The sequence below is a fragment of the Esox lucius genome, chromosome 20, assembly GCF_011004845.1.
Source record: "Esox lucius isolate fEsoLuc1 chromosome 20, fEsoLuc1.pri, whole genome shotgun sequence".
Lineage (NCBI taxonomy): Eukaryota > Metazoa > Chordata > Actinopteri > Esociformes > Esocidae > Esox > Esox lucius.
Genome location: NC_047588.1, coordinates 26,218,596 through 26,228,576, shown reverse-complemented (window position 1 = coordinate 26,228,576; position 9,981 = coordinate 26,218,596). Strand labels below are relative to the sequence as shown.

The window sequence follows — 9,981 nt, the reverse complement described above, 5'->3', positions numbered from 1 at the left end:
TGGAGCTCTCCTCTGTCTGAATCTTTTAAATGTCCTCTCCTATCCTGACAATAGTGTCAGGATTTTACATACAGGAAAGCTGTTCTGTATGCATGTATTCATATGTGTTTGTGAGTGTGTGCATGTATGAACAGCAGTAAATGTGTTTGTGCCTGTCTGCTTGTTGGTGTATGAGTGCACTTGCGTGTATGTTTCTGAGTTAGTGTGTGCTTGTGTGCGTGTGTGTGTGTGTGAGGGTGTGTGTATGCTTGTGTGTGTGTGCGTGTGTGTGTGTGAGGGTGTGTCTGTATAGTTTGTGCTTGTGTTTTTCTCTCTGAGCGTGTGAAGCACTTTTGGGGTCGTCCACTCCATCAGGGGAAAGAGGACAGTCGCATCACCTTATTGTCCTGTCTCTGGGACATTTTCAGTTTCTCTTCCTTTTTTCAAATACTTGCATTTAACACAGAGACTGGTTCAGGTGATATTTGTATTTCAGAGAGAAAGAGAGAAAAGACCATAGAAAGGGGGGTGGAGAGAAGGGAATAAAGAGAAAGGGGGGGGGCAGAGAAAGTGAGTGGGGTAGAGATGGAGAAAGGATGGAAAGAGGGAGATACAGAGAGAGATGGGGTGTAGAGAGAGATGGGTGGAGGGAGGGTGTGATAGGGAGGAGGGGGAAGCAGCAGAGTAGGAGGGAGCTAAGCAAAGGAAGGAGGGAGGGAGGCATTACTGATTGGATTGGAGAGAGAGAGCGAGGGAGAGAGAGTGGAGAGAGAGGGGGTGAGTTAGTGGATGCAGTTTGCAGTCAAGTGTTGTGGAATCAAAATACACCGGCAGCAAGGATAATGAAAAACCTTTAACCACTGAACTAAAGCACCAGGAGAACAGGAGAAAATACACTACAGAGAAAAATTAGAAGACAGTCTGGTCTTTCGTCTTATCTGGGCATCAGACAGAGGAAAGGAGAGGAGACAGAGAAACAGAGCGGATGCTTATTCCTGTTTAACATGAACCTACCCAGAACAGACTGCTACTGCAACACATGACCAGAATCGTCACTGGAATACTGCGTTACACTGGGATTGTGTCACCGGTATATATGGTGAGTCTGTGTGTGTGTGTGTGCAAGAGAGTGAGTGATTGAGTGTAAGCAATTACGCGTGTGTGTATCGCAGCATATTTAGATGTATATATGTTTTTTTAAATGTGTAATGTCGTATCTGTTTCCATACAGAAAAAGAGAGAGATAAAAGGGTGACTGGGAGACACGGAGAAACATTTTGACATAAATTAGACAAGGGTTAACTCAGTTTTTTACCTCGGAGAGTCGATATGAAAAGTGTTAACCTCAGAACAGACTTTGTGTGTGTGTGTGTGTGTGTGCATGTGCGCATGCATGCGTGTCTGGTGTTCTTCTCTTCAGTGCCGGTGTGTGTGTGTGAGCTGATCATAGCAGCCCTATTGGTATTCTGAGGAGGGAGCTCCAGGATCTCTCCTTGCTCCTACCCAGGATGGCATCACAGAGACAGGATTGTGCTCGCCACTGGAATGGGTGAGCGTCTACCGTCTACTCCTCTTCCTGCTTTCGCTCTCGGTCTTGTTTCTTCTGTTACTCTCTCTCACTTCAGCCCTTCTGTCTTTTACTCCCTTTTCCCTCTTTCTCCTTTATTCCTCTTTCTCTCTTATTCTCTATATCTACCCGGACCTTCCTACTTGTTCTCTTTTTCGGTATTCCTCCTTGGTCTCTCTTTGGTCGTTTGTCTACGACATGCATCCATCCATGATTTGTTTTTCATCCTCCATTTCCTTGCTTCCATTCCAACATCTTGCAGCCCGTTTCCCCTAAAGCTCTGCTATTTCTCCATTCATCTATCCTTCTTTCCTTTTATCCTCCTTTCATCATCCATACACCCGCCCTGCTCTCTTCCACCACACAGACTGAAACAAGCCTGTCTGGTGTGATGTATGTTTATCAAATCTAAATAGCTCACTTCAAATTGTTGCTCTCCTCTCTTGCCTTGGCTATTCATCCCCTCCCCCTCTTTGCCTCCATCTCTCCGTCTCTACACATTCTATTTGAATCCACATTCACAGATGCCAGGCCAGTCTACACTGACACAGCCAGAACAGTGGCTGTAAAACCTGTGGATATACCCTTCATGTTTGATTTTATGAGAATCATTTTGTGTGTGTGTGTGTGTGTGTGTGTGTGTGAATGGTCTGTGAGTGCTCTGGTGATGACAGAGGATGCTGGGTTTCTGTTCTGTGTTATTTGTTTAAAAAGATGTGATGAGAGATCAGTGGGTGTTACTTGCCTGGTTTGCTTGCGACATGCCTGTTCTCTCGTCTTCCTCCACCTCTGAACCCCAACCAGGAGCCAAGCCAACAGGGTTTATTCTACTAACTGTCCCTGTGTGTGCTGGGTCTCAGCTGGGAAACATCCACACATGGGTATTGATTGGAGTTGATATCCTGACGAGTCTGTATTGTTTCACCTCAAATGAAGCGTCTCTCCCTGGTGGCTGCACGCAGAGAGGAGGTGTCAGTTAGCCCTTGTTAACGTTTCACTGTCAGATAGGCCACTTCAACAGAAACACACATTTGTAATCTATTAAAGGTTTTCTAAAATGTACACGCAGAGAATTGGCTGCAGGCGAATGGGCTTGTTTAATTAAGTTTGATCAAAGCTGAATCAGTGTCTGTAAGACCACATCATGACCACAGTATTTTTACAAAATGTATTACATAGTGTTACTGTAAGACAGAAACACTGCACTCCTCTCTCACATGGCCGTAACTCAACAGTGCATGCCGCAAGGGAAAATACACAGGTAGGCCATGCTACAGTTTAACACCATCTGTTCTAATATCCGTTTGCTGAACGCCACTCAGCACCGTAGGCTATTTAGAAATAGCAGTGAATCATTTAAGATCTAAATGCATATCACTACGAAACAATGGTCACCTTGCAGAATGCTGCTGCATGGATGTTTCACCAGTAAAACCTGAATTTGGGGGTGTCTTTGTCTTAATGTAATGTTGTTATATACTCTTATACATGGTTCTGTTATGTGGAATACTATGATCATTATATGATCTCCAGATATTGATTCAGCTTTTATCTAACTTTAAATAAGCACAATTCAAACCTATTTCCTACAAATATATCAGAGACTGCACATAAAGTAGACAATAAACCAAAGAAAAGATCATGGTCTGCACATGCTCAGAAGCCTGGAAAAAGCCTGATACACAGACACTGCTGATTAATGTAGGGGATCAGTAGACCTAGTTTAACACAAGCTGTGCATATAGAACCCATCCACTGGTGCAGGGCATCCAAAACTGAAGGAACAGAACCGAGGATGGCTTCACAGTGGTACTCAACCCAGTGGTGTTGAGTCAACCAGGGTTGAGTTTTTCCCCCCATTGTTTCCTCTTCATTATTGGTTGTTGTTTTACAGTGGTTTTAATCTGGGCTGAACCACAGTCTGGAAGCCTTATCTGTCTGCCTCAGTCAACTGCATCGGCATTGTCGTGCTTTGGCATGGTTGATACTGTTGGCTTAAGCTATAGCCGATCTGGCAAGCACGGTTAGGTGGGACTAAGGCAGAGCTAGAGTTGATCCTGGATAGAATAAGGGTAGACAGGGGTTTTATGCTGGGGAGAGACAAGGGCTCGGAACATGGCTGCATGTGGAGGTAGTATTTATTTGGTTCAATCTTGGACTGTGGCCTGAATAATGGTTTTAACACGGCTGTGTATGTGGAGGGGCCACAGGGAGGTGCTCATTCTGGAAGTGGAATTTGACAGTACATGGAGCAGGGATTTACTGTCTGGGTCCTGAAGTAATGCGCCCTCGTGTCACGTCTGAAAAGCCATGGTTATCAGTGTAAACCTGCCGTATGGATATTTGGAAGTCAGGGCCATGTTCACAGGCTGACAGTCGGAGGCCTTCATAGGGCAAGGCTACTTAAGTCAAGGGTGAAGTGGTACTGTTATGTCGGGAGTCAGCAGTCAGCCTTTGAGATGTGGAGAGGGAGGTGTTATCTGTTTAGCTAGATGTCTTCACAAACAGAGAAATTGATATATATGGTAAATCGATAGTATATTTGATTTGTCAACTCAAATACAACAGTTTGCATTTTTATTTGATTTGGTGGACTATTGGAATGTAGTCTTTATGGTGGGGAGAGCTGAGACAGATGTTGTTAACATGGCTGTACATATGAGGACAGAAGAGACAGGTGGTTTTAACATGGCTGTACATATGAGGACACAAGAGACAGGTGGTTTTAACATGGCTTTATGTATGAGGACAGAAGAGACAGGTGGTTTTAACATGGCTTTATGTATGAGGACAGAGGAGACAGGTGATTTTAACATCGCTGTACATATGAGGACAGAGGAGACAGGTGGTTTTAACATGGCTGTACATATGAGAACAGAAGAGACAGGTGGTTTTAACATGGCTTTATGTATGAGGACAGAAGAGACAGGTGGTTTTAACATGGCTTTATGTATGAGGACAGAGGAGACAGGTGATTTTAACATCGCTGTACATATGAGGACAGAGGAGACAGGTGGTTTTAACATGGCTGTACATATGAGAACAGAGGAGACAGGTGGTTTTAACATGGCTGTACATATGAGGACAGAGGAGACAGGTGATTTTAACATCGCTGTACATATGAGAACAGAGGAAACAGGTGGTTTTAACATGGCTGTACGTATTGAGGACAGAGGAGACAGGTGGTTTTAACATGGCTGTACATATGAGGACAGAGGAGACAGGTGGTTTTAACATGGCTGTACATATGAGGACAGAGGAGACAGGTGGTTTTAAAATGGCTGTATATATGAGGACAGAGGAGACAGGTGGTTTTAACATGGCTGTATATATGAGGACAGAGGAGACAGGTGGTTTTAATATAGCTATATATACGAGGACAGAGGAGACAGGTGGTTTTAACATGGCTGTACATATGAGGACAGAGGAGACAGGTGGTTTTAACATGGCTGGACATTTTGAGGACAGAGGAGACAGGTTTGTTTTAACATGGCTGTACATATTGAGGACAGAGGAGACAGGTGGTTTTAACATCGCTATACATATGAGGACAGAGAAGACAGGTGGTTTTAACATGGCTGTACATATGAGGACAGAGAAGACAGGTGGTTTTAACATGGCTTTATATATGAGGACAGAGGAGACAGGTGGTTTTAACATGGCTGTATATATGAGGAAAGAGGAGACAGGTGGTTTTAACATAGCTATATATACGAGGACACAGGAGACAGGTGGTTTTAACATGGCTGTATATATGAGGACAGAGGACACAGGTGGTTTTAACATGGCTGTACATATGAGGACAGAGGAGACAGGTGGTTTTAACATGGCTGTACATATGAGGACACAAGAGACAGGTGGTTTTAACATGGCTGTATATATGAGGACAGAGGAGACAGGTGGTTTTAACATAGCTATATATATATGAGGACAGAGGAGACAGGTGGTTTTAACATGGCTGTACATATGAGGACAGAGGAGACAGGTGGTTTTAACATGGCTGTACATATTGAGGACAGAGGAGACAGGTGGTTTTAACATGGCTGGACATATTGAGGACAGAGGAGACAGATGGTTTTAACATGGCTTTATATATGAGGACACAAGAGACAGGTGGTTTTAACATGGCTTTATGTATGAGGACAGAGGAGACAGGTGATTTTAACATCGCTGTACATATGAGGACAGAGGAGACAGGTGGTTTTAACATGGCTGTATATATGAGGACAGAAGAGACAGGTGGTTTTAACATAGCTATATATACGAGGACAGAGAAGACAGGTGGTTTTAACATGGCTGTATATATGAGGACAGAGGAGACAGGTGGTTTTAACATAGCTATATATACGAGGACAGAGGAGACAGGTGGTTTTAACATGGCTGTATATATGAGGACAGAAGAGACAGGTGGTTTTAACATGGCTTTATGTATGAGGACAGAAGAGACAGGTGGTTTTAACATGGCTTTATGTATGAGGACAGAGGAGACAGGTGATTTTAACATCGCTGTACATATGAGGACAGAGGAGACAGGTGGTTTTAACATGGCTGTACATATGAGAACAGAGGAGACAGGTGGTTTTAACATGGCTGTACATATGAGAACAGAGGAGACAGGTGGTTTTAACATGGCTGTACATATGAGGACAGAGGAGACAGGTGATTTTAACATCGCTGTACATATGAGAACAGAGGAAACAGGTGGTTTTAACATGGCTGTACGTATTGAGGACACAAAAGACAGGTGGTTTTAACATGGCTGTACATATGAGGACAGAGGAGACAGGTGGTTTTAACATGGCTGTACATATGAGGACAGAGGAGACAGGTGGTTTTAAAATGGCTGTATATATGAGGACAGAGGAGACAGGTGGTTTTAACATGGCTGTATATATGAGGACAGAGGAGACAGGTGGTTTTAATATAGCTATATATACGAGGACAGAGGAGACAGGTGGTTTTAACATGGCTGTACATATGAGGACAGAGGAGACAGGTGGTTTTAACATGGCTGGACATTTTGAGGACAGAGGAGACAGGTTTGTTTTAACATGGCTGTACATATTGAGGACAGAGGAGACAGGTGGTTTTAACATCGCTATACATATGAGGACAGAGAAGACAGGTGGTTTTAACATGGCTGTACATATGAGGACAGAGAAGACAGGTGGTTTTAACATGGCTTTATATATGAGGACAGAGGAGACAGGTGGTTTTAACATGGCTGTATATATGAGGAAAGAGGAGACAGGTGGTTTTAACATAGCTATATATACGAGGACACAGGAGACAGGTGGTTTTAACATGGCTGTATATATGAGGACAGAGGACACAGGTGGTTTTAACATGGCTGTACATATGAGGACAGAGGAGACAGGTGGTTTTAACATGGCTGTACATATGAGGACACAAAAGACAGGTGGTTTTAACATGGCTGTATATATGAGGACAGAGGAGACAGGTGGTTTTAACATAGCTATATATATATGAGGACAGAGGAGACAGGTGGTTTTAACATGGCTGTACATATGAGGACAGAGGAGACAGGTGGTTTTAACATGGCTGTACATATTGAGGACAGAGGAGACAGGTGGTTTTAACATGGCTGGACATATTGAGGACAGAGGAGACAGATGGTTTTAACATGGCTTTATATATGAGGACACAAGAGACAGGTGGTTTTAACATGGCTTTATGTATGAGGACAGAGGAGACAGGTGATTTTAACATCGCTGTACATATGAGGACAGAGGAGACAGGTGGTTTTAACATGGCTGTATATATGAGGACAGAAGAGACAGGTGGTTTTAACATAGCTATATATACGAGGACAGAGAAGACAGGTGGTTTTAACATGGCTGTATATATGAGGACAGATGAGACAGGTGGTTTTACATAGCTATATATACGAGGACAGAGGAGACAGGTGGTTTTAACATGGCTGTATATATGAGGACAGAGGAGACAGATGGTTCTAACATGGCTGTATAGATCAAAATATTAATACCACACAGCCTTCTGACTTGTTGATGAGCATGTAATAGAAATAAAAGCGTACCTCAGTCTACAATCTACTTGAAATGTCTTGAATCGGGCCATTTTTTGTGGCTCAACCCATTGGAGGATTGTGAAGCAGAGTACCACTGTTTTGACCCCAGTGTCAGGCAGTCAAAGGGTGGAAGAAAGTATATTCTCTTACATACCCATTTCACATGCACATTATTTGTGTGGTGTTGTCAGACAAACCGTATCGAAGCACTGTTCCTTTAACATGCCTTTGCCACATTTAAAAGACAGCATCCCACTCTCTATCTCTGTCAAAGCACAGCTCCTTTCAGACAATCTACAGAAAGATGGAGAGATAGATTAAAAGATAAACAGATAGATATTGAGGGATGGTAAAAGAAAACAGGGATTAAAGGAGAGTTGAGACAGGTTAGATACTGTAGATGGAAGAGAATGAAAGACTATTAGAGGAGACAGTGGGGAGACAATTTTTGGGGAAAACGGGAGACGAGGGGAAAATCGCAACGGAAGGTGAAGTCAGTGGAAGAGTGACAAGGACAGAACAGACAGGAAGAAGACAGGCAGAGTTGAGTTGGATGAGAAGAAGAATGACACGTGTGATAAGCCAGACTGACACAAATGTCACCGTGTTAACCTCTCACATGCTCTCTCTCTCTCTCTTTCTCTGTTTTGGTGTCTCTCACACAGGGGTGAAGCACAGTGACATTACCTTTCTGAATCCTTTCCTCGTCCGTGAAGAGTCCCCGTTCCCAGCATTGGGATTAACGTCCAACTGCTAGGGTGGAGAACCCCGACAATGACCCCACTTTCCTTGGAGGGTGAGCCCCCCATTGGGGATCCAGCAGCCAGGGCTCCCATTGAACCAGTGAGAGAGGTGTCCGATGCACCGGTCTGATTACAACAGCAGCCAAATGGGATGTTGTGAAACCTAGAGGTTAGGAGTTTTGATGTAGAGGACCTTGAGCTTCATGGATGCGTCTCACTGGAAGCAAATGCTCGACAAAGAAACTTTTTCAAAACAACTCGGTGGATTTATTATCTGCACATCCTGTCCAGATTACAACACATTAGTCTGCTCACTCCAAAGTTCGGTGCCTGCTGCAGATTGTTTCCTGAGCTGAAACCAGTCATTGAAATTTGCCCCCCCACACCCGGGAACCTTGATTTGTTTGTTTTTTAAATGAGCGATTTTCAGCCTTCATTTCTTAATTTCTGGCTTATTTTTCAGCTTGTCATCTAGTGAGCTGGAATATATGGTCCATCTTTGCTCATCCTCGATTGGGGCCAGAGAGGGAAAAGTGACAAACTGTCCTGATAATAAAGTGGGAAAGGCAGAGGGATCAGAGAAGATAAGGAGATAAAGAAACTGGTAGAAAGAAAAAGAGGGACAGACAAAAAAACACTGAGATTTGTCAGAATCCAAATTCCTGCCTCTTTGTAATTCCGCCTGTCTGTCTGGTTGTCTGATTGGTTAAGACAATGGGCAGGGTAGGGGGTAGGATTCTGACCGGGGGGACAGCTGTGCGCACTGTACACCTGTAGGCCCGAGCTGGGTGGCAGTTAGACAGTCAGATAGGGTGTGTGTGTGAGAGAGAAAGGAAGAAGCAGTCAGTTCTGTACTGTGTAGGGTGCTGCCTGCCTGACAGCGACTGAGAACGAGCGGCACAGCAATTAAAGGATCTGACTGCTTGCCCCTCAGCCTCGGCCTGCAGGCCCAGACACAAACAGACAGCAGGGGGACGGCTAAAAGAATAGAAGGATACACCGCGGTAGTGAAGAAGAGAGAGAAAGAAAATCAAAGAGGGAGAGAAAGAGAAAAGTAGGGAGGGGATAGGAGAGGGATTGAAACTAGGTGTTGAAAATCCTCTTCATCTGCCTGCCATTTCCTCTCCGGTTTTGCCGTCATCTTCTGGGACATTGGATTTAGACACTGGCACTAAGAGGCACCGAGGCCTTCTCACGGCCCAGAGGAACAGAAAGGCATGGACTGGGGTCCTGTTGGATTGCACATTTTAAGAGACTCATTTTTCACCCCTTGTCTTTTTCAAATTTTATTAAGTGGCTTCTTCTGCGTCTGTGGCGCGACCGAAGAGACAGAGCGAGAGATAAAGAGAATAATAGAGCGACCCAGCCTTTCTCTGTTGCTTTCCTCCCCTGACTACTGAAAGGAGTATTGTTGCTCATTGTACGAGCACTGGAATCTTTCACCGTCCTCTCTCTCAGCCCTCCATCCATTAAGACAATCTGGAACGCTGTGACAGGCCCCCGCGAGTCCCCCAAGTCCCCCTCACCCCACCCCTGGTCTCTGATCACCAGTGGATTCCATCTCTATGCCTGTCCAGGGCTGTGCTAACCAGCCGCTACACTCACGTATGGTGGATGACTGCTGACATCGTCTAACTCATTCT

General features: G+C 44.3%; 1 protein-coding gene across 1 annotated transcript in view; it reads left to right on the top strand.

Annotated features, from left to right (window-relative positions):
• The first annotated feature begins 738 nt into the window (after positions 1 to 738).
• The window catches only part of grik5 (glutamate receptor, ionotropic, kainate 5), a 103,472-nt gene continuing 94,229 nt past the window's right edge, over positions 739 to 9,981 (top strand). The window contains exons 1-2 of the mRNA XM_013139457.3: positions 739 to 1,528; positions 8,261 to 9,981. The gene's annotated coding sequence lies outside the window, so the exon portion shown is untranslated. The remainder of the gene's footprint in view (positions 1,529 to 8,260) is intronic.